The sequence below is a fragment of the Pezoporus flaviventris genome, unplaced genomic scaffold, assembly GCF_033815535.1.
Source record: "Pezoporus flaviventris isolate CSIRO_AGI_PZ_B2104156 unplaced genomic scaffold, CSIRO_AGI_Pfla_v1 ptg000007l, whole genome shotgun sequence".
Taxonomy (NCBI): domain Eukaryota; kingdom Metazoa; phylum Chordata; class Aves; order Psittaciformes; family Psittacidae; genus Pezoporus; species Pezoporus flaviventris.
In genome coordinates, this window is record NW_026892555.1 from 55,745,530 (window position 1) to 55,769,463 (window position 23,934).

The 23,934-nt window shown below is 35.7% G+C and overlaps 1 protein-coding gene across 2 annotated transcripts in view; it reads right to left on the reverse strand.

Annotated features, from left to right (window-relative positions):
- Window positions 1-23,934, reverse strand: part of LOC133266998 (cadherin-19-like) — a 116,059-nt gene that overhangs the window by 57,655 nt on the left and 34,470 nt on the right. Inside the window, exon 1 of one of the 2 annotated variants that reach the window (XM_061448861.1) lies at window positions 9,341-9,555. The exons of the other annotated variant lie outside the window; for it this stretch is intronic. The gene's annotated coding sequence lies outside the window, so the exon portion shown is untranslated. Of the gene's footprint in view, window positions 1-9,340; window positions 9,556-23,934 lie in introns of those variants that run through there. 2 annotated transcript variants of the gene reach the window in all.

A 23,934-nucleotide genomic window follows, 5' to 3' on the forward strand; every position in this document is an offset into this window, starting at 1 on the left:
TATATACAGTTACTGTATTTTAAGAAGTATTTCAGAAGTTCAAAATGTAAAAAACTTTCCAGCATTAAAAACAATGTTGTTTTTTTTTAACACATTCTTAGCACCACTGCTGTACTGTTGCTGTACAGCCACGTTGTGGTCTCGTAAATGATAAAAACCAGCCCCAAATTATGTTTGCATATTAAGAAGCGTATGTGTGATTTAATGAGCATGCTATCAAATTGTTTCCTTTTTTAATATATGTAGCCTATTTCTAAAATAAATGGTAAATAGTGGTATACATACAGACCTTTAAGCAAATAACTAATCTAGCTACCTAATGGAGATGTCATGAAGATCTAAAGCAATTACTCTTGAAGTATGTCCTCTAAAAATCTTTAAGACATTGTGATTTCAGTGTAAGATACAGAAATGAAAATTCTTTTCTTTTTAAAAAAAACAAGGAAAAGCTTTCCATGATATTTTATGAACATTTTTTACAAATATATTGATGTTTAAAGTAAAAGCAGAGATTGTTTTCATGTGAAAACCATGTGGTTGATCAATTAAGTATTTCAAAACTTGAAAAACATTTTTTTTTTTAAATTAATTTCCTCTCTTGAGAGAGCTATGTGAATATACAACTTTTTTTTTTTCTTTTTTCACTGATTTTAAACTGATTTTGAACCAGTTTTTCTCTGTTAACTTCATGAAGCAATATAGGGCAAGAACGAGCAGGCTGTGACTAATAAACCTTCCATGATTTGTCAGCAGTGCAGCTGCAGCCTACACGCCGAGCTCCGTCGTGTGACTGGCAGTAGGGCTGGTCTGGCTCAGCATCCTCCTGTTATCTCCTTCCCCCATATGCAAGACACGGCAAGCCATCAGCGGCTGCTGAGGCTGTCACCTATGGTTCTCCCTTGCATGAAGCCATCGATGTGTCTGACGAGCAAATAACTTACATTGTCTTTTACACAGATGAACTTGCTGCCACTTGACAGAGTTCCGACCTTTTACACCTATTAAGGAAGAAAACAATAATGATGCCCTCTTCTCCCCAGGGTTTTCTGTATGCTACCTCTGACTGTGTCCTAAATGAATCAAGAAATCAATTTGCAGCCTCTCTGCCTCAGTTAAATCAAACTTATTCACAGTTTCTGCTGAATAAAAAACATTCAGTGCTTCTCCACATTTACCCACTGACACTTTGACGAAGATATATCAGAGCCTTGGACAAAGTTGCATTGTCTGAAATGTTTGATTTTTCCAATTTTTTTTTTTATTTTTTTTTGTTACCTTTTTACTATTTTATACATTACCTTCATTGGTATTGTTTGTATGAATTAATTTGACTCCTAGACTTATTGACTGTTAAATACAGTTGTTAAATCAAGTAGGGAAAAAAAAAAAATTATTACCAGAAGGATAAAATATAATATTGAATAAATTTCCTTTTTATTAAAAAATTGTGACTACAAGGTGAAGTATTGGAATGTTTATTGTGGACACATAGATATATAGGCCTGCTAATAACCTAATAATAAAGCCTGAGACTCACATGTTTTCTTAATACTGCAATTGTTAATTCTGCATTTATTAATTTTAAGCACCTGAAAGTTTAAAACCTAGTATAACATGCCTATGCAAGCTCCTTCAACAGTCAATGGAAAAAGAAAGGCATCTGTGTTTTACTGTATTGCAAGAAAGGTAACTAACATATGAAGTCTAAATCACCCTCTTTCTGTCTAGAGGGTCTTGACAATTAACCTAAGTAAATAGGTTACCCAAGAGACACCTACAGATGAACTGCATTCTTAGTTTTATGGCCAGCCCTACAGAAATACTCTATTTTTCATCCAACTGTTTCACTTCTGAGTTCATATTGCTATTACTGAAATTCAAGGTACATCTTCTTAAATATGTCAGTACAAATTTACATTTAGAAGTATAACTCACATTTGCTCTGTTAAATTTTTTTTTTTTTTTTTTGCATTTTAGGTAGAGATAAATGATTACAGTGAAGGAAGATAGATCAAACAAAAAAAAATGATTCATATATTAACTGGCTTAAAATAATGTTTGAAGTTCTTCTAAAACAAACTATTTATCTTATTGGTACAGCATACTTTGAATTATCATATAAGCATCTTTTTAGAACCTATTTGTCTATGGATTGGACCAGGGGAATAATGTTATCCAAAAGAGCTGATATTTTTTAATTTTTTTCAATATATTGAAAAACCTCCCAGTCTTCAGGAAGCTTTTTCTCACACATTTTTAATCCCTGATTAACACAGCTGATTACTAGAATTCTATTTCTCCATAAGATTACTATGATTTATAATCAATATGATCATAATGGCATACTACAATCATATCACACTGTCATATAGAAATCATAAATACTATGTTAGTGTGTGGAAAGAAATGTGCTTCTTTTGGATATTAAAAAACATAAAATCAAACCTGTTTTCTTTATTTCCTCACTTTATAGTTTTCTGTGATTTTGACACAGATATATTAAAGTGCTCACTTTTTTAATTCATTACAGGTGAATGCGAGTTCAGATTTTTACTGATATGAATTGATTCTCCAAGAGGTTCTTCTGCATGAGCCTATGGGTTCATCTTATTTTCCTGGTTTAGGTAGAGTGAGTATTGCTCTAACATACCCCAACTTAAAAAAAGAAAACCTACACAAAACAACTACAAATTCCTAGAAATCTGAAGTTACTGTCTGCAAAAGGCCACTGAAATTGTTCCAACAGGGTTTATCTTCAAATGTCCTACTGAAATAGTATATTTTTTACTCTCTCTGATATTTACGATTAGTAATACTCAGGAACACCGTCTATCATATTTACGATGTAACAATTTTTGCTATGCTGCCTTGTTTTCATTTCAAACAAAATGGACTGAATCAGTTTATAGTAGCTCAGATGTACGCACTATTTCTCCACTTGGAAATCAGCTATTATTTTGGAGAGGTTATCTATCAGAAGAAAGAAAGAAAGAAAAAGAAAGTAAAAAAAGGCAAACAACACAACAAAATCCCTAATGGACAGAAAAGCAGAAATCCATGATTTACCTCAGCTTACGAGTTACTCAGATCTTTGACTTATTTACATTTCCAGTTTGTATAATATATCTGGAAAATGTGATTATAAATTTTATAAATTAATATTTCAGAGTTTCTTTGAATGCTTCATGCATGCAACAAACCCGTGTTTGTAGACACTACATTTGGGTGTAAGTTCTTGCTTTACATTTTCTTTTCTTATAGTTTCATTTTAGGGAAATAAACAATTTTTAAAATGCAACAGTTCTTAGATTTGGTTTTAAAGACTGTATAACAGTAACTTTTTGTTTGTTTTTGTTAATGCCGGGTTGCTAAGAACAAGTTGTTTGGATGCTTGCAGTGAAACTATCTAGCTCTGCCTATCAAGAGAGAATGTTTCAGGATCTGACCTTGGGTTAGCATCTGAGAGGGATTCAGGCTCCCACTGCATGTGGTTTGCAGGGCTGCTCTGTTAGCTTCTCCTACTGATGTATCTTAAGAAATCTGTTGCCTGTCCATATGTGCATGGCTGGTCCTAGCAGCTCTAGGATGTGAACTCCTCTGCACAGGGCAGGAGCCCTGACACCAGAACAGCTAAAACACCTTGGCTGCAGTCAGCATGCCCCCATGGCTGTGGGAGCCACCAGCAAAGGAGAAAAGCCAAGAGGTCCCAATCACAGACACAGCTATATCCATGGACTCATATGGGATGCTGAGGGGATTCGAATGGGGAATCCCAGTCAGATGTTGCCTGTGAAACCAGTAATTGATGGGATTGGGGATGCTTAGGGAAATACCCCACAGGTACATGGAGGAGGGACCGAAGAGGTATGTGAGGGGAGAATCTGTTGTGTGCATGTGGGAAGACTCTGAGAGGACATCAGAGAGACCCCAGGGACTGTACATGGGGGGACTGTTATATTGACCTGCTGGATCTTCCTCCTGGAGGGCACATTCATGTCCCCCCTGTCTCCCTCCAAACCCCATCCCCAACCCCTCCGCAAGTCAGGGGAGTAATATCACTTGTGAAAATTTCATATAACTGTTATTAAAATATTCAGGTAAGTATGACCATTTGGTCTCCACACTGACAAAGTGGTCTTAAACTGTGACAGTCTTTGAGTTTAGGCTCTGTTTTTCCCATAATCTTTAGGTGGGAAGAAAATCTTTTCATAAGATGATCACTTGAAAAAATATTTGAGATAAAGAATCGAGTAGAACAATTATTAGACCCAGAAAATGGGTCTAATTTTATAACATTTGCACAGTCCTGAAAACAGATATATGAAAAGCTGAGCAATCGGCACATTTTATGTGACATTTCCAAATACTATTTATACACTTCTTGGGTCAGTCTTTTATGAAAAGAGCTGTGTACACCAGCTATCTAATGATCTGGCATTTGAAACCAATTCAATTTATATGTTAAATTCGATGTTAGGAAAAAAACAATGCATTTTTTTTCTGTAAGTCTGGTTGTCATCTTAATTTGCCTGGGAATATCTTTTTATTTCCTAGGGGCATCTCATGGGGTATAAAGTAGCATAAATCATTCTAGCTCATCTACCATTGGGAATTACTGTTAAGTGTAAATTTTGGTGCAGCCAATATATAACACAGTAATCCATAAATAGAGCACCAGAAATGAGCTTAATCTTCTCTGACAGCTATTTGCATCACACGGAGAAAGACAGAGCTATTTGAAAGACATCAGCTATTTGTAGATGACTAGGGCAGTAACTGAAACTAGCACTATTTTCCAATTTGTTAGTAAATATAGAGGTTTTATAGTTTGCAGTGTACTGGTATGAATCCTTCTTGCCTTTATTCTTTCACTCTAGTTTTCTGCAGGCTCCATGACAAGCTGAGATGCCTGGAAAGGGCATTATCAGCATGACCCATTGTTTCAGCTCATGGGCCTTAGTACAAAGGTCTCTTTTGGTGTTCTTCATCTAAAGGATGAAAGAGAGAAGGAATTTGCACCATTTAGAGGAAAAAAAATCCTGTTACATAACACATCAAACGTCAAGGATAAGTTAAAAGATAAATAAAATTAGAACTACCCCTAGTCTGTGTCCATCTTCACAAAAAAACATGGAAATGCATGAGGTCCCTAGGGAGCTTCCGTAGGAGTTTCTACATTCATACTCTTCCTGCCAACATGTAACATAGAAGATGGTTTTGCATATGGGCATGTGTGCTTGTATGACTGTTTTCAGTAAATTTCAGAAAATATGTGAATATTTACAGTATTTTGGATTATATAAATTCTTACATGCTGCTGTGTTAAGATTTTCTCATCTTTATTTATGAAGTCTGTTGATAGTTTTCTTGAAATTTTCAGAGGGCTTCCAAACATCCAGAAATCACAGCTTAATTAACATATAATCATAGAATTGTTTGGTTGGAAGGGACCTTAAAGCTCATCCAGTTCCAACACCCTGCCACAGGCAAGGACATATTCCACTAGACCAGGTTGCTCAAAGCCCCATCCAACCTGACCTTGAACACTTCCAGGGATGGGCCAGCCACAGCTTCTCTGGGTAACCTGTGCCTGTGCCTCACCACTCTCATAGTGATTGAACAAAAATTCACATCTAGTTAGGTTTTGGTTACTGTGCTTAGTTCCCACAGGTAAAACTCCTAGAAAGTGAGCTCTGCTCACTTGTGACGACACCCAGGAATCCACAATCTCTTTAAAAAACAATATAATACATAAATTCTGTTTGGGATATCTAGAACTCATTAAACAACTTCAAATTGTTAAAGAATCACTAAATAAATACAGTTTTCTTTGCAGGTTTTTTTTTGACCGCTTTTTTGACAGATGACAATATCCGACTTCAATTTATCAACTTCAGGAGGGAAAAATTTACCATGTAGCTATGTAAATTGTTCCATACATTCTACATGTTCTATTCACCATTCTAAAAAGGCTCTCTACAGGGAAAGGAGTGTGCAACCATAGTGTCTTTACCATTTGCCAAGCACTGTCTCTTTAAATCCTTTTTAATTTTTGCACTCTGTATATTTGAAGAGTACCCCTTAGTTTAGCTACACCATCAGAGTGCTAACAATGAAAAGCCACAAACCTTCTAGCTGCATGAGAATAAGGGGCAGCCATTGAAAATATTTGTTGCTATAATTACAATATTAAATATTACTTAATATAGTTGCAAAAAATGGTCTTAAACAGAAAATTGTCAACGAAAATAAAACTTCAAGAACTTCAAACTGCTAATTACCCATGTAATTTACCACTGGCTGCCTTAAAGATCTGTAAAATACTGAAAAAGAGTTGTTTTGCAGAGAGATATTTATCCTGGCTAGATCTAAGTTAGAAAAAATTCGTAAAGGCAGTGCTCAGTCACACTGAATTCAGGTATTCTTTTTATTATTTATATTTTATAATTTACTGTATGAGGTTGTGTTTGGCTTCCAATGTGTCATAATTCTATGTAAAAAGTAAACCAGGAAAATGCTAAGTAAGAGCTTATACTTCCTCTAATATGTAGTCAGCAATTTTAAGGTTGCCACAACTGTCACATATAATTAAAAAAAAAATAAGTGCCAATGAAAAGAAAGAATTTGTCCTCCACAAATTTAACACTGCATCTGAACAGATAAACTGTAGAGTTCCCTCTGAAGATAGTCTTAGTAATCTCATTTCAGGTATTGTATTTTCGGTTCCAGTGCTATATTTGCAGACACAGTGTCTTTTACTGGGGTTTTACTTCTTTCTTTTTTTCTCCTCTTTTTTTTTTTTTTTGTCCAACTGAATATACTTTACATTTCTAATGACTGTTTCTAATTTTGTTGTCTCAAAAGGAGTGAGACTTAAAAGTTAGGTCAGGGACCTGAGAATGAGGGATTTTAATTTAATACCACTTTCCATATACAACGTCTTCACTGTGTCTGAGTCCCTGATAGAAAGCCTGGAAGTAATATCCATCTACGAACACTGTTAACAGTTTCAGCTTGTTAGCAACAGCAATTGCAATTCCTTTTATGCTACAGGTAGTGAAGATGCAGAGAGAAGACCTGGATCTGTGTATCCAAATCACAATTATGTTCCCAGGTCTGTCCCATATGGTCTTGTTGACATTGCTCCACCTTCATCAGCTTCCTCTGTAATGGATATGTACCTTGTCTACTTAGCAGGGTCTGGAATGAAACCTCTAGCAATTCTGAGGTTAGCCAAGATAGATGAAGATGCCATACATGCTTTCTGGCTCTCAATCCATTCATCTTCAGAAAGAAGTTTTTTGCTAGGTTAATAATATTGAGAGGATGGAGAAGACAGACATTCTGTTGTACCTTTCTTCTATTACATATCATGTAATCATTCTACATATCATGTAGACTCAAAAAGGCTTGTAAACATAGTTGAAATAGAAAAAAAACAACAAAACCAGGGGACTGCGGTGTAATCCATTTCTTATGTCTGTGGTAAAAAATCAAGAGTTTCTTTGACTTACAAAGTAAAATGAAAAGGATTGTTTTTACGTATTAGAAGACAACAATTTAATTCAGTATTATCTATTGTATGATTAGAACTGTTGGCAAAATTACTTGTTTTAAATTAAACTAATAGAAGAAATAGCCAAATCTTTCTGATTAAGCTAAACTAGAAGTTTCCAAACATATTTATAGTGAGTATGATGCAAAGACTGCACAATGGAAATTTCACCCTGCAGAATTATAAAGTATCAAAGGAAATAAAGTTAACAGAAATAATAAAAAGCAACAAGTATCTTAAACCAAGAGCACCATTAAAATCTTTCTGTATAGCATATCAGATATTGCTTTCTTTTTTCAACGTAAAAATGTGCTGATATTGAATTGCTTCAGGTTAGTAATTGTAAAGCAATCTGAAACAGAAAGGCAGCATCTTGAGTTATTTTTTAAAATATTCTACATTTTAGCATATAAAATGTGCATTACAGTTTCATACATTTTAACAGTGGGTTAAAATAGTTACATTTTGGTTCTAAAAATACATGGATTTACATAGCAGATTTGTAATTTTGTTCTTCAATTTTAAGCTACTTTTCTTAGAATATTTTGTGGGAAAGTCCCTCTTTCTTCCTTCCTCCTTTACCTAAAATAATTCCAAAACGGATTTTCATTAGCTGCTAGCTCCTATACCAATGCATTTTTTAGTCTGTTAAAATGTAGAAAGTCTGAAGTCCAGCCACAGCCTTTTATTCATTTTACTTGGTGCTTGGTTCAACACTTCTAAAGGTAAAATGCTGAACTTTGAAATGTATCACACAAGCCCTAAAAAAATTACAACTTTTGCACCTAGAATGAGTATATTATATTATAAATTAAAAGTAGTTTATTTGGTGTGCTTTCGTAACCACAACTGAGTCTATACTGCAATCTATTAAAATAACTATAATTATATAATCCAGAAGCTAAGTAATTCCTACCAGTTTCATATCAAAAGTATTTGTCAAACTGAACAATCTGACAGATATTCAGCATCTTAATAACCAATCAATAGCTATTAAATATCTGTGGGTTATATTCTACTAGTTGTTACTGACTACAGTCTAATTGGGGAGTTTGAACATGAAAAATAAATTGTAGCAATACCTTTCAATAGAAGGCTTATGAAAGAAACATGCAAATATTTTGATAATATATGTGCTGCACTGCTCTTTGAACATCTTATTTACTAAGAAATTGCCATTTTACACTTGAGATCCAACAAAAGTAGAAGCATCCCTTTTTGTGATCTGAAAACATTGCAGTTTCTAGATGTGGAATTATAAAGAGAAATGGGAACAGAAATGTGAATTTAAGCTTAAGAGTAAATTAAAAAAAAAAAAAAAATGCTACAGTAGACCGGAGAGTAGCAAGGCAGAGATTATTTCTGTCTTCCTGTAAAAAAACAACTTTTCACTCTTCTTATCATCACTTTCAGAAATTGTAAGCACATTGTAATGACGATCACTTTCATGTGTGCAGATGAAGCAGCCGTGAGCAGTCTGTCAGAGACTGGAGACTTGCAAAAACATGTTGATAATCAGCATGAACATTTTAATGTGCAAGTTGGGCACAAAACAGGCATAGTAAGCAGTTTATCTGGGAAATCCAAAGTAAAAACTTGGATTTCCACAGCTATAGAAGTTAGTCAGTGGATTCTGAGGAAATAATAAAGGCAGATTTCTTATCCTAGAGGTTTTGAGTGGCTTCTGATTTTGTCTGTTGTGGTTTTTGGACTGGAGACACCCAGCTAAATGTTCTAAATTTTACTTTTGAAGATAATTAAGAAAAAAAAAAAAAAATCTCTTACCTGTGTAACCCCAGGGCCTTCTAGGTTTAAGGATATAGGTATTGTAAAAGTTGAATTAAACATCTGATGCAGAGAAGTAAGCAGTTCTCTTCACAGATCCTTGGAAAGCTTTAGGAGTTACAGTTTCCTGCCAGTATAAGTCACTTCTGCTTTAGTTTTGCAGACTCTCTGCTTACTGCATGCTATTTTGGGTGCCCTCAGTAAAACTATGAACACAGGCACTTTTGTGCAAAACATCATAAGGCCTCTCTGATGTTCATTCAGAGTTCAGAATTAAAATGCAGAAAGCTCTAGCAAGCAAAATACAGACTGATTTTCTTTTTCATAGTGGAAAAATAAAGTACTCTCTGGCAAGTAACCAAGGTGGAGGGAAGGTAATTCATTTTGTGTGAAACTATTTTGCAACTGAAAGGGGTATGACCTCTGTTTAGAGATTAGTCAGGAAAACAAGTGATCAGTATAGAGTAGTCACAAAAGTTAGCCAAAGAAGAGAGTTTATACAGTCTGGTTCTTACCCTCCAGCCTTTTTATCCCTAAAATAATTTAGTTTCAAGAATCATAAAATCTTTGCACTGAGAAAAATCACATGCCCAAGGTATTGTTTTATGTCCTTACATGTTTTGAGAGACACTAAATAAATCCTTTTCCTTTTCTTACAGCTGTCTACAAAAGCTAATTTTTGTCAACAAGCTGGTGCTGAATATTTACAGTCAGCTGAAAAATATGATAAAAATTATCTTCATTTAAAAAAAAAAGAAAAAAACACTCAAAATCTTGTGGAATGATTTTGCAAAATTTATTGTTTTTTTTCATAGAAACTAATTTTTAAATGAAAATAATTTAGTAAATGTTGAACAATAATTCAAGTATTCATTGTGGATTCCTTGTGCTTTCAAAAAGAAATATGGATCCTTTGAGAGTAAAGAACTGTGAAATACAGTAACACTTCTGTAATTGTTATGGAAGACATATTTATGATGAGATAATTTAGACCTTAGTACTACATCAGTATTAGCTCCAGGCCAAGACAATTTCTGAGAAGTCCTGAATGGTAAGAAAAAAAATAAAAAATAAACACGTGAAATTTTATATCCTTAATGTATCCTGTTAATGATAAAAATAAATCAATAAAACAAACAAAAAAAAAAACAACCCTAGAACGATTTTAGATTTTTCATTATGAAATTAATACCTTAAGGCTGCCTTAAATATGCCTTCAGTTGACAGATTCTTTTTTAATCCCCAAATTGCCTTCTTTTAAAAAGAAAATTTTGACATCTCGAGAAAAGTTATCTCTCTTTTTTTTTCCTCATACGATATAAGAAAATTTAGCAACTGTTCCTACCTGGGAATTGAAAAACCCTTGTCTGTATTTTTTGCCATGTATTTTTAACATGTTTTTTTCCTTGAAAATAAGGAGAGTAAATTCTGACCAGCCCTACAGCTGTTTCTTAGACTTTCAGTAATCTCATGTCCAGAACACAATAGATGGTGAGTGAGCAAATGAGATTCTTCAGCATATGTACTACTATAAGAAAACATGACTAGACAGTGTTGCCATGTCAGAGAACAGCACGATCTGTAAAAGGAGCAGTTTTGCTTGATGCATATATGAACTCTGGTACCTTGGTTAACACTGAATTACTGTTTACTGTCTTTATGTCTAGATGTCAGTCAAATCAGCTGGTTCCAAATGAATACAAACCGCCTTAATATCACAGACCTTAAAATATGAAATGAATGCGTCTGAAATAACACAGGAAAACTGCTCATCCATTATGTCCATCTTGACACAGTCAGAAGGCCTTGTACTCTATGGAAAAAGTATTTTGTATGCTATCTGAGCAGCTCACTATTTGTGAGTTTATTCAGAATTACTTATCAGTCTTTTGAGTATGATGTCTTAATAACTTCTTGAGAATTATCTCCTCCTAACCACTTCAGTATAAGTAATATAGTTTCTATATCAGAGTGGAAATATAGAAACCACACAATTTATCAAGCTCTGTACAGCTTCTGTAGTAGCTAGATAGGGTAACATTTTTTTTTCAAATCATGCCTACACAATAATATACAGATTAAGGTTCCTTGTTAAAACTATGTTCTTAGTAATGATTATTTAATTATTTATTAAATTAGATATCAAAACCAAGCTAATGAAAATTTCTCTCTGCTGCTCAGCCATTTTTGCCTGTGCTAGGCAAAGCTTGATTCCTTTGTCTTAAAGTTGATGTTAGATTTGAGTGCTGGAATCAACATAAACTAAGACCACATTTTCATACCTTCTGCACTTATCATGTACTTATCATGCCTTGTTGGTTGGTTAGGTTTGTTTTTAAGAAACTGGAATTTTTGGGGAAAGCTACTGTTTAGTAAGTGTGGCTGTAACCTACTCTGTTTCATGGTCTGACATCAGCTCTGCACAGGGTGAGGTATAGCAGATGTAAAATAGTCAAATGGGAAGAGGAGAAAAATGCTCTCCTAAAGTGTGTGGAAACTGAAGAAGCGTAATTGGAATTCAGTGATAAGTTACCATTTACCACCTGAAAAACAGGTTTCTGTTGATGCTGCTTCTCACTGGCTTTCTAGCAATACAGAAGAGGTGATGTTTCATTCACCAGTCAGAATTAACTAGGCATAGGTGTAAGAAAAGGGTAAAACCATTGCTGACAGTTGGCAAAAAAAGATATGCTCATTTACTGAGAATGCTGAATCTTGTCACAGGATGGAATCTAGGTAAGATGTGTCAAATGAAAGGAATAGAAATGAGAAGATATTAAAAACAAACAAAAAAAAAAAAACCAATTTTTTTTTCTTATTTCATTTGTCTGTTGTTTAATTAGTCTTCTATTAAGTTTGTGGGCTGCATTTACCCCACACAGGGGTTTAGAGGAAATTCAGATATAGGATGTCAGTTCTATTCACCTGAGGGAGAATTACCCTCATAAAACACAGTGAAGAAAAAACAGACTTTATGCCCAAAACAAAAGCAGACATTTTACTTTGAAGATATTTGTTTCTACAAGGTGACAAAGAATAAATTGCACGTATATTAGCTTACAAAGAATAAGAAACAATGGTTTTATCTACATGTAGTGGTGATTATTTTTGAAAGAAAGCAGTTTAAAAAGCTTCATGTTTTGAAAAAGTTAAATGAAATAAGTCAAACGTCTGCCAAGTTTTATGGCAAGCTGCTATATAAAAGCAACATATGTAAAGATATATCTACTAAGTCCTGTCCTTGATTTTGCGTATGAATACATTGTTTCTGTGAACTAAAACTAGGGGGAAGAGGAGGTATTCGGCTCCATATTTGGTCTCTGAATACCGTTCAGGTTATGATGTTTTCATACTTCTGTAGATCATTGGCATGAAACATGAGAAGTGTGAAGTTTTATTCTTTGGTTGTTTTTGTTTGATATATGGTATTTCCAACTTCCAAGTAATAGCTTATACATTTTGCAAATATATCATAGTGAAAAATAAGGTAGGTTTTTCTATTCGTGATATCAGAGGAAATTGAATTTACACAGTGAGGGACAGGGAGGACAGAATTCAATGATTCTTCCAAAGCACCCATACCCAAATCATGGCTCTTGTCTTGTTTGGAATAAAATTTGGAATTTGCATCAAGCTAAGCAGAATCATTCCAGGCTAGGTAAGCAGTGTGCACAACACTGCTAAAGGTGGAGAAGGCACTGTAAGAACATAATCATAAAATCATAGAATAGTTAGGGTTGGAAAGGACCTTAAGATCATCTAATTCCAATCCCCCTTCCATGGGCAGGGACACCTCACGCTAAACCATGTTACCTAAGGCCCTGTCCAGCCTGGCCTTGAACACGTCCAGGGATGGAGCATTCACAGCTTCCTTGTATCTTTTTCCAAAGTGAGTCTTTGGAACTTAAGGGAGGCACAGCTCTAAGAGGAGCCGGATAGAAGCAAGAGAGGAAGAAGTAGAACTGTGGGACTTGAAGGGCAGCATAGGCTCGCATGCATTTGTTTTTGTTTGCTTGTTTGGTTTTTTTTGCATTCCTGAGCAATACTTGTCACTTTAGAGAATAAATATAATGCACTGATTGAAAGCATTTTGTTGAATAAATATTTTTCTTTTTTTCCACCCTTCCACTTCTTTAATAATTCCATTGCAACTAAACTTCAGTTCCCACTAAAATAAGTTATAAATCACAGCTTCTGGAACAGAATATAGAAGCTATACATGAGACCGTGTAAATATAAAAATGCATGGATTAATCTTCAACACCAGTGAGAATGTTTTTTCATGGAATTCTTTGAAATCAATTTCAAAATTTCTTTGTGTCTCATTTGTTTCAATATTTAAAGTTCTGTTTGCTTGCATTTTCTCCACATGATTCAGTGCTTTCTCTTTTACGAAGTCCCTTTTTAATTTCCATCTTTTTTTCACCTTCTTTTTTTTTTTGTATCTAGAGGGGAAAGAGGTTTAATGGATTGCAACAAAATATAATTACTTAAGATAAGCTCTTCATAGTATATATGAAAAGTCTGTGGAAATGGCACATAACCTTAATTAAAAGAATCTGAATATCACACTTGTCCTGGTTTAAACCCAGTCAGGTAATTTGTTCGCTCACTTCCCCCCCTTTTCTTGCCCTCCCCCTGCTCTCGGAGGGACGGAGAGGAGAATCGAAAAGAATGCAACTCCCACGGGTTGAGATAAGAACAGTTTAGTAACTAAGGTATAACACGAATCTCTACTGCTACCACCAATGATAATGATGATAAAGGAAATAACAAGGGAAGAGAATACATCATCTCACCACCAGCCGACCGATAACTCGCCCCCCCCAGCCCGACCAAGCTCTGACCGATGCCTCCTCCAACCCTGCAGTCTTCCAGCCCTTCCAGCTAACTCCCAGTTACCTCCTGGGCATGACGTGCTGTGGTATGGAATACCTCTTTGGTCAGTTTGGGTCAGGTGTCCTGTCTCTGCTTCCTCCTGGCCTCCCCTCCTCCCTGGCAGAGCATGAGGCTCACAAAGTCCTTGGCCAAACCAAAACATCGCTATCAGCTCTGTTCCCAGGCTGAAAGTCAAAACACTGCACTGCACCAGCTACCAAGAAGAAGAAACATGACTGCTACTGCTGAACCCAGGACAACACTGTAATCAGACTTTTCCAAGGATGATTCCTTTCTCCTTTACTCCTTTACTTCACTTTTCGTTTGTTTTTTTTTAATGAATGTTGTTATGATACAATAAACTGTGTTTGGAAAACAATACCCAGACACCTTCTTATCTTTTCCTGTTTGTACTCCCATCACAGGATACAATAAGTAAGAGTGACTTCTAAGCAGAAAAATCTTAAAAATGATCCCCTGAAAGAGTGGATCTCCCTCATTCTCTTATTGTTACACACTTTTAAGCTACAAACTGAGCAAAATTAGAGATGTCATCTCATATATAGCTTAGTACAGTCTCATGGTGATGATCGCATCCTAAGCAGACCCTGATTTCAGCTGATTTCTGTTAACGAACTAGTTCATATCCTCCCACATGTCTCCAGCAGAGAGGACAGCAGCTGCTATTAGATACAGGTCATATATAATGCAAGTCAGTATTCATTCATAAAATACCATAAAATGTGAATATCATAATAAGAATAACCAGATAAATATTTCTTTCCATTTGGTGAACTATGTAACTCTCATACACTTTTTCACATACATGATCAGTCTGCTACAAATGCAAGAGGCTATTTTATCTCTACCGGAGGTAGCAAAATAAGTATTATTATAACCATTTACATGTAGAAAACAATGAAGCACTGATGTAGAAGAAATATTAGAAATATTATATGAAAGTTCATGAAGACCAAATCTATAGGTGTCTGGTCAGTTAGATGGCTGATTAGCCCAGTGTTCTGCTGCTATATTATAACCTCTCATTATAAAAATTAGTGTAGAGATTAGGATGAGAACTGACATAGAGATTACATGGCCAGGTCAGACTAATTTGGAAAAAGCATGTGTGCACAAATTTCAGTAGCAGAAAAATAACCCTGTTGTATTAATTCCACAAAACTAAATGAAATATTCCAATTTCAGAAATGTCAATGTGTTTTGGATTTTTTCTTTTAATTAATCCCCATGACATTTCCATTAAAAAAATGAATGAAATTAAATAGAACAAAATCAAATAAAGGGAAGGATTTCTGTCTAAAGAGTTTCATAATGTCAGCATTTTATCCCTTTTCCTACCAACGAAACCTAAATAATAGATTGGAAGACAATTATGAAAAATGAAAAGACTTTGAGATAAGCTGCTGGGTAAGGAAAAGGTCCAGATCTCATCCCTCTTGCCCAGAGGAAGAGGAAAGCAGGAGGCAACATATTTTACTTTTTGTTAGTGGGTGCTAAGAATATGATATAAGATATGGTGCCTTCATTCAATGCTTCTGGATGCTTCATCTCAACATTTATTTGATTTCTAGGTAAAGGACAGGTAAAAGAAGAGAAATCTTGAGCTCTCTGGTTTTCTGAAAAAGTCCATCCTATCTAGTATTCAACACTGTCCCACAAGACATCCTTGCCTCTAAACTGAAGAGGCATGGATTTCATATAAGTGCATAAGGAATTGTCTGGATGGTTGTACTCAGAGTGTTGTGGTCAACAGATCAATGTCCATATGGAAACCAATGACAAGTGAGATCACCTCAGTATCAGTCTTGGGACTAGTACTGTTTAACATCTTTGCCGGTGACTTGGACAATGGGATTGAGTATGCACTCAGCAAGTTTGCAGATGACCAAGCTATGTCATGTGGTTGACACGCTGGAGAGGGACCTTGGTATGCTTGAGGAGTGGTCCTGTGCGAACCTCATACAGTTAAACAAGACCAAGAGCAAGGTCCTGCACTTGAGTCAGACCAATTCCAAGCACAATCACAGGCTAGGCAGAACCTGGATTAAGAGCAGCCTGAACAGAAGTACTTGGGTGTGTTGGTTGGTGAGATGCTCAACATGAGCTGGCAGTGTGCACTTGCAGCCCAGAAAGCCAATAATATTCTGGGCTGTACCAAAGAAGTGTGAGTGTGAGCAGCAGGTTGAGGGAGGTGATTCTCCCCCTGTATTCTTCTCTTGTGAGACCCCTCCTAGAGTACTGAGTTCAGCTCTGGAGCCCCCAACAGAAGAAGGACATGTACCTGTTAGAATAAGTCAAGAGGAGGGACATGAAGATGATTAGAGGCTTGGAGAACCTCTCCTATGAAGACAGGCTGAGATTGTTGGGACTGTTCAGCCTGGAGAAGAGAAGGCTGTGTGGAACCTCATAGTAGCCTTTCAGTATCTGAAGGGGTCCTCCAAGGACGCTGGAGAGGGACTTTTCATCCAAGACTGCAGTGAAGGGACAAGGGGGAATGGCTTTGTTGTGGGTTAACCCCAGATGGCAAATAAGCACCACACAGCTTCTTGCTCACTCTCACCCCAGTGGGATAGGGGAGAGAACCAAAGAATAAAAGTGAGAAAACTGATGGATTGAAATAAAGACAGTTTGATTGGTAAAGCAAAGGTCACTCACTCAAGTGAAGCTAAACAGGAAATTTGTTCACTGCTTCAAACTGGCAGTCATCTCAGGAAAGCAGGGCTACGCTGATTTTAGGAAGAAATTCTTTATTTTGAGAGTGGTGAGGCACTGTCACAGGTTGCCCAGAAAAGCGGTGGCTGCCCCATCCCTGGAAGTGTTCAAGGACAGGTTGGATGGGACTTTGAGCAGCCTGGTCTACTGGAAGGTGTTCCTGCCCATGGCAGCAGGGTGAAACTAGATGATCTTTAAGGTCCCTTACAACCCAAGACGTTTTATGATTCTGTTCTATGTTTGCATGATCTTTAAATGTCAGACAGGTCAGCCAGAGTGCCGAGTAACTGCTTTTATAATGGTCCTATTTGATCTGTGAGCAGGACAGGCAGATGTAAAATTATCCAACTCCATTGACTGCTGTGTTTTCTATACTAATTGGTCCATCTGAAGATCATACATGAATAACAGCATGGAAATGCATTGACCTCTTAGAGTCAGAAGCTATAGCATAATAAAAAAGAGGAAAAAAAAAACGAAAAAGAAAAAAGGAAGAGAGAGAAACAGTCAGCTCTACTCTCCACACTTATGCAGAAATATTGCCAAAATTAGATATATTATAGATGCAGTAAGCAGGCTGGCGAGAGAGGGTAGGGAGAGACTGGCTATTCTAAATTAAGAACAATTAGTTTATCTTTCCAAGAATAAACCAGATGGAGAAACTGTGGCTGGATCAGCTTGGACACTGGCCAGATGGAGGTCCAGCTTTTCTAGCAGTCAGGAGAAATGAGAGATCAGCCTATGAGAAACACAGCAAGGTCCCAGACAGATGAAGATGTAGGTAGCCCAGGAGCAAGGTCAGCCCTGCATTGGTTGCTGGCCAGTTCACCCTCAGCCAGATGGAGAACAGCTTGTGCAGCAGTCAGGCCACTGCCTTCAGGAACCATGCTACCTCCTGTGCGAACAGCAAGGCTGTGGGCCTTCACTCAAGGAAGGAGTCTGATGATAGGAAAAATGACTGTCATTGCCACTGGCTGATTCTACTCTTTAGAAAATGTTTAGAGATTAAGGAAGCTAAATCCAGCAAGGATGCAAGAGGCACTTGACTTCTGTTCTTTGGAAGCTCTACTTTCTATTTTTTTACCTTATCCAAATACCTTGCCTCCTGAAGTCCAAAAGGAGGCACTTCTTTAAAGATCACCAATAATATATATTAAAGACCCAGTCTCAATTTGACTGATCCTTAGAGAACTTTAAAAAAAGCATTCATATTATTATTTGATCTTTATTTCACAAGGAAAAAAAAATTGAACATTTTTCAGTGTTCACTTATGATAAAATGTCTGGCATAAGTTTCATTACCCTAGTATTGTAATCAGTTGGTGTTACTGCGGTTTTAATTCCAATATGACAAATAGAAACAATACTTAAATTGCAGCCCGCAAATACTATATTTTACCATTAGGCAAAACTTTTCTCTGTGTCTTGATTTTTTAATGTATGAACATTTTATAAGCTCTAAAGGTTAAATCTTCCTTTCTCTTCAACAGAAATGCCATGCCTGCATCCAAATACAAATTTGGAATCTGAATATTTACACCATATAACTGCAAAGATGTGTAAGACAGAGGAAACCTGAGTTAATAAATCTGGAAACTGAAATCTGGAGGCGATATGTATGTAGCTTTTTTCACAGGTACCAAAGATACCAGAAGGCAAGGTTTATCAGCCTGGTTTCTGAGCTTACGTGATTGTGTATACTCTCATAATTCTGATCTACTTTGCAATAAAATCTACTTTGGAGTAGTGTTAAGTATAGCTCTTTATCTTATCCCACAACTTAGTCTCAGTGCTGAGTGCTGTAAGTAGAAAGCTAAACTTGTCTTGGTATGCAGTGCCCCTGTATGCTGTGGAGGGTTCTCTGGTGATGGAGGTTACATGGTTGGAGCATGGAAGAAAACTAAACAGGTATGAAAAGAAATATCAGAGTTAAACTGTACCTATAGCTATATAGTTCTGCAATATATTATACAGACTTGTGATCTTGGTTTCTTTCCGGCATTGCTATCTCCATTTTATAATTTCTATAGAATCGTATTTTCCCAGGGAAGTAAATTCTTAAATCTTAATACTGCTGCCATCAGTAGTACATTTGTGATAGACAAAGTAGCAGTTTCAAAATGTATAACTCATTAGTTTAAACTATGTTACAGAAAACAAAATCAAACTTTGTATGCATTGTAAATTCTGGTTTACAAACATGCTCTAAACCTAACCTGGAGAGAATAATTTCTTCATAGTCCCCACATGGCTCTCTATTAATTGAAAAAATATCTACTATGATGTTGTTTATGAAAACAATCAATCCCAGCTATACTGTCAATAGCTTATTGGCTAACTTGAGAAAAATTAATCAGTCAGTCTGTGAACCAGTAAATGGACCGTCTCTTTCAAGAAAGTGAGCACAACCTTCTGGCTCAGTAGAATGACATCAGTGCTTGTACCAAGCTACAGGCTTTGTGCTGAGAAACAAACACCAACACATGCTCTAGGATTTATCAGGCTTTGTCTGAGCTGATCTCTGAAGATCTTTCCTATCTTGCTTAACTATCTAAGCAATTATTTAATGATCAGATTAATAATTATCTGATTTTATTTTATCTATGTTTAGCTTTGTAAAATTGCCTATGTATACATGATTTTTTTTTGTGTGTATGACTGTATAAATTCTGGTAGTTTTGTGATATTACTATTCAGTGGCTTCTTAGTGTAGAATGAACTATCTATTGCCCTGGAGTGAAATAGTGCTTTGCGGGAAGGGGGGGGAGATGCAGGATAAGAGGAGAGGGCTTAAAATTCTGGGCATAGGATGTTACCAGAAATGAGATACTGCCGTTTATGAAAAGAATGCAACATGATAACCTGGGTAAACATATAAAACATATCATATAAAGAGCATTTGGAAGTGACATGGTCCTGCAGACCAATGAAAAGCAAGATATAACATATGTAAAAAAAAATGCCTCAAACAGTGAGGGGGAAGATGCTATCAATATCAACACCAAGCTCCTTCTAGTGAAGGGCTAAGGATGCTGAAATTTCAATGTACCATTTCCCTCAACCCACACTGAAGCTATTGGCCACAGCACCCAGCAGAGTGTTAGAGGGGATGAAAACCAAAGAAAATGGGATCATGCAAGGAAATTTGAACATATTGATTTTAACCATATTTATTTTGAACTATATATTATAAAGATGGTAATTGGGGTAATAATTAGTATTTCATTAGACTCTTGAGACATTAAGTAGAGTAACAAATTCCTGATTTTGAAGTTATCATATTTGTTGCCCTTTGTTCATAACAAGATCTGGAGTAATTAATTCAAAGAAATCCAAGCAACTTACTCTACAACCTAGATGCATCAAACTGACAGCACGAGTATGTATGTACCACAGTGTTTCAAAATTTGAGATTCTCTGTTCATCAAATGAGTTAGCATTTGCCTTACATCATGATTTGCTTGAGATTTTCAAACAAAAAAATATGCTTATGAGCAATTTTATGACTATCTTCAACATTATGAACAAAGCCAAAAATAATTTACTGTACACGCAGAAATACGCAATACAGATCATAAATGGAAAACAGAATGTTGCCTTCTCAAATTTAAGAAGGTATTAATAGTTCCAGCTTTGTAGTTTCTTCCGGTCAAAGCATATGCTCTGCATGTTCAACTATTAGAAGAAAAAAATTAGTTTCATTAATTTAATACATTAATCTGATTGAATATAAGCAATAAGTCCTCCAAAATATGGGATGCAAAAAAATGTATTATGTCAATTGATTGAAATAAAAAATGTTATTTTCTCCTGGCTTATAACACATTCTGGAACCTATGTGGTAGAAATACTAACATTCACATATTTTTTCTTAAACACAGTAAATAAATTCAGTTTGTAGTCTAGTCATGAAATTTCCAGTGAAAGGTAGATTATCTTGTCCCTAGAAGCCCAAAGACTCTCTGATGCAGACATCACAGGTTATTTTTTCCCGATTAATTTATCTGTCTAATCAGCTGAAGTGGATATACAAAGTATTATATGCCAGTAGGACTACTTCAGAAAGTACATTTTCGAGAAAATTAAAGTAAAGTATTCAGAATAGCATCAGAAGATTAATCAAAAAAGGTAGTAAGGATTTCTCATCTGGTTTTAATGCTATATAATACAAAATTTACATGTTATTGCCTGGTTCTTTTTTCAACTTAAAATTTTACAATAATTCTTACAATAAGCAATAAACAAAGAAAATGTCGAGCTGTTTGAACCATAATTTTCAAGTAATAAAATTAATAGTCCCTATTACAAGTAATAATATTTATTCTCTACAGGTCAATGGTAAGACTTTTCATGTTTATCTGTATTTGAGTTTCTGCTCTTTTTGCTTACAAGGGCAACAGATTATCACAAACCAAGTCACTCTTTTGTATTACATCTTTACCACTTGATTTTATTTCATGGATTATTCAAAAAAACAGAAATGCAATTCTGTAAAAATTAAGGGCACAGCTCAAGAAATAAATTTATTCTGAAGTGCTACCACACTACATTATTAATATTAGGTTTTCATATTATATGCAGTAATGTCTAGGAGACTCTAACAAATTACATTTTCCTTGTGTTAGGTCTTGTACATACAGAGAAAAGAGTAAATTCCTTCATCCAAAAAATATGCAATATAAATATTTCAACGAAAAATGAGAGGCTCTGCAGCTCTTTTTAAAGGTTAATTCTGATATTTGTAAATTAAAAAATAACCACAAACCAACAAACCTAAATTATTTACCCTTATATGGTCTATTCAATTTAAGCATAATCTGGAAAACATAAAAAAAATTAATTTTTCCTATCAACAGTAAACATAAAGCTTGCAAACTTTCCATGTTCTGGCCAGAGCAATGAACTTGTCACATTTAAATTGTCTAGTATCTGTGAGTCTGAAAAGCTGTAAATGTTCCAAGAGTGTATGTTTGCATAAGATTCTGAATATTCTACTGAGTGACTCTAACATATCAGAACCAGGAAAAAAAGAGTTCTGAGATCTCAGCTTCTGTATCTTGCCATTCAGGAAGTTAGGACCTGAGCAAAGGACTCCAACAAAGTTCAAATATTTAAAGAAATAACATAAAATCTGCTATCTGTCTGACCCATAATATTCAAGATTTGGGCTCTTGTTTCTGAAACAGATGTATTAGCAGACCAGGGGTTGGAGGGATTCCCAAGCCTAAGGTAGAGAAAGCATAAAGGCGACTTGCCTTATTGTGCCAGATTTGGCTAGGATAGATTTAATTTCTTTCATAGTAGCTTGTATGTGTTGGATTTGTGTTGAAACTGTTGATAAAGCAGGGGTGTTTGTGTTATTGCTGAGTAGCGTTTACACAGAGTTAAGGCCTTTCCTGCTTCTCACAATAAGTCGCCAGTGAGCTGGCTGGGTGTGCATAAGAGGTTTGGAAGGGACATAGCTGATCCCAACTGACCAAAGGGAAATCCCATACCATATGAGGCTATGCTCAGCATATAAAGCTGGGAGAAGAAGAAGGAGGGGGAGGGGGGGAATGTTTGAAGCGATGACATTTTTCTTCCTAAGTAACCTTTATGTGTGATGGAGTCCTGCTTTCCTGGGGATGGTTGAACACCTGTTTGCCAAAAGGAATCTGTTTTGCTTTGCTTGTATTCATGGCCTTTACTTATTAAACTGTCTTTATTTCAATGCAGGAGTTTTTCTCACTTTTAGCCTTCCAATTCTCTGTCTCATCCCACTGGGAGTGGTGGTGAGTGAATGGTTATGTGGGGCTCAGTTACTGGTTGGGGTTGAACTGTGCGACTTACAATAAAGGCTTTATAATAAAAGGCTAAAACACATAGTTTTCCAAAGTATGCAAATTATAGCAAAAAAAAAAAAAAAAAATTAAAAAAAAAGGAATACTGGGCTCTGTGTGTTACAGCAGTTATTAGGAAAGAGCAACACCTTTAGAGATGCAGTACATATATCTCCGAATTCTAGTACATCTGAATTCCTGCTCAGGATAAGTTGGTAACATGTCCCAATTGCTTGTTTACTTTTTGCCAGGCTTGAAAGAAAGTTGCGAATGGAAGCAGATCATAAGGAGCAGTATTCACACAATCAGATTTATGCAGGGTCAGAGAAATAATAGTCTGCTATGAGCTAAGAATCAACTATACAATAAAAGAAAAAATCAGCTACCTGCTAAAATACACTGATATGAAATATAACTTGATATCAAATTGGAAGCCTGAAAGTAGGTAATTATTTTTAAATATGGCACCAAATTAGGGAACAGTAGGTATTTGCAAAGAACAGATGTTAAAGATCATTATTATAACCACTGGCAATATTGTATCTTACAATAAGCAATCTTAGCACAAAGTAGTGTGAGAGCAAAGGAAACATATATTGAAAATATTCAGCTTTAAGGGCTAAAAAACTCTTGATTAATATTAATTGAGTCCTTAAAAATATGGCATATATCTTAAACAAAAAAAAAATGCTTTGTTCATAAAAAGATAAAGCAGAGAAAGTTCTCTCTGAATAAAGAAAGCATAAAGAACCATGAGACTGGCACCTTATTATGCAGTGCTAAGGGGAAAAGAGCTTCTCACATCTGCAGTGGAGCAGATGGCAAACATCATTATTGTGAATATCAATATCAGCGTCTAAGTTATACGCACATTTGAGCAGTGCAAAGATACTACTCCCAATGGGAGATGTCACTGCCTGCTGCCAGCCAACCAAGGAAAAGAGTGATGTTTCCTGTACCCTGTTGTAAATATATGGTTTTGGAATCAATGGGCCATTCGATGGAGACATTAAAGGTAAGATATGAAAATTTAAACCAGTAAAGTATCTAGCTCACAGCATAGGTAGTTAATGGATGAAATAAGAAGAAATTACACGCCAGGAAACAAAGACACAATAAAACTTTCAGAAGAGTTTCCAGAAAAAAAAACACCTGTTTAGAATG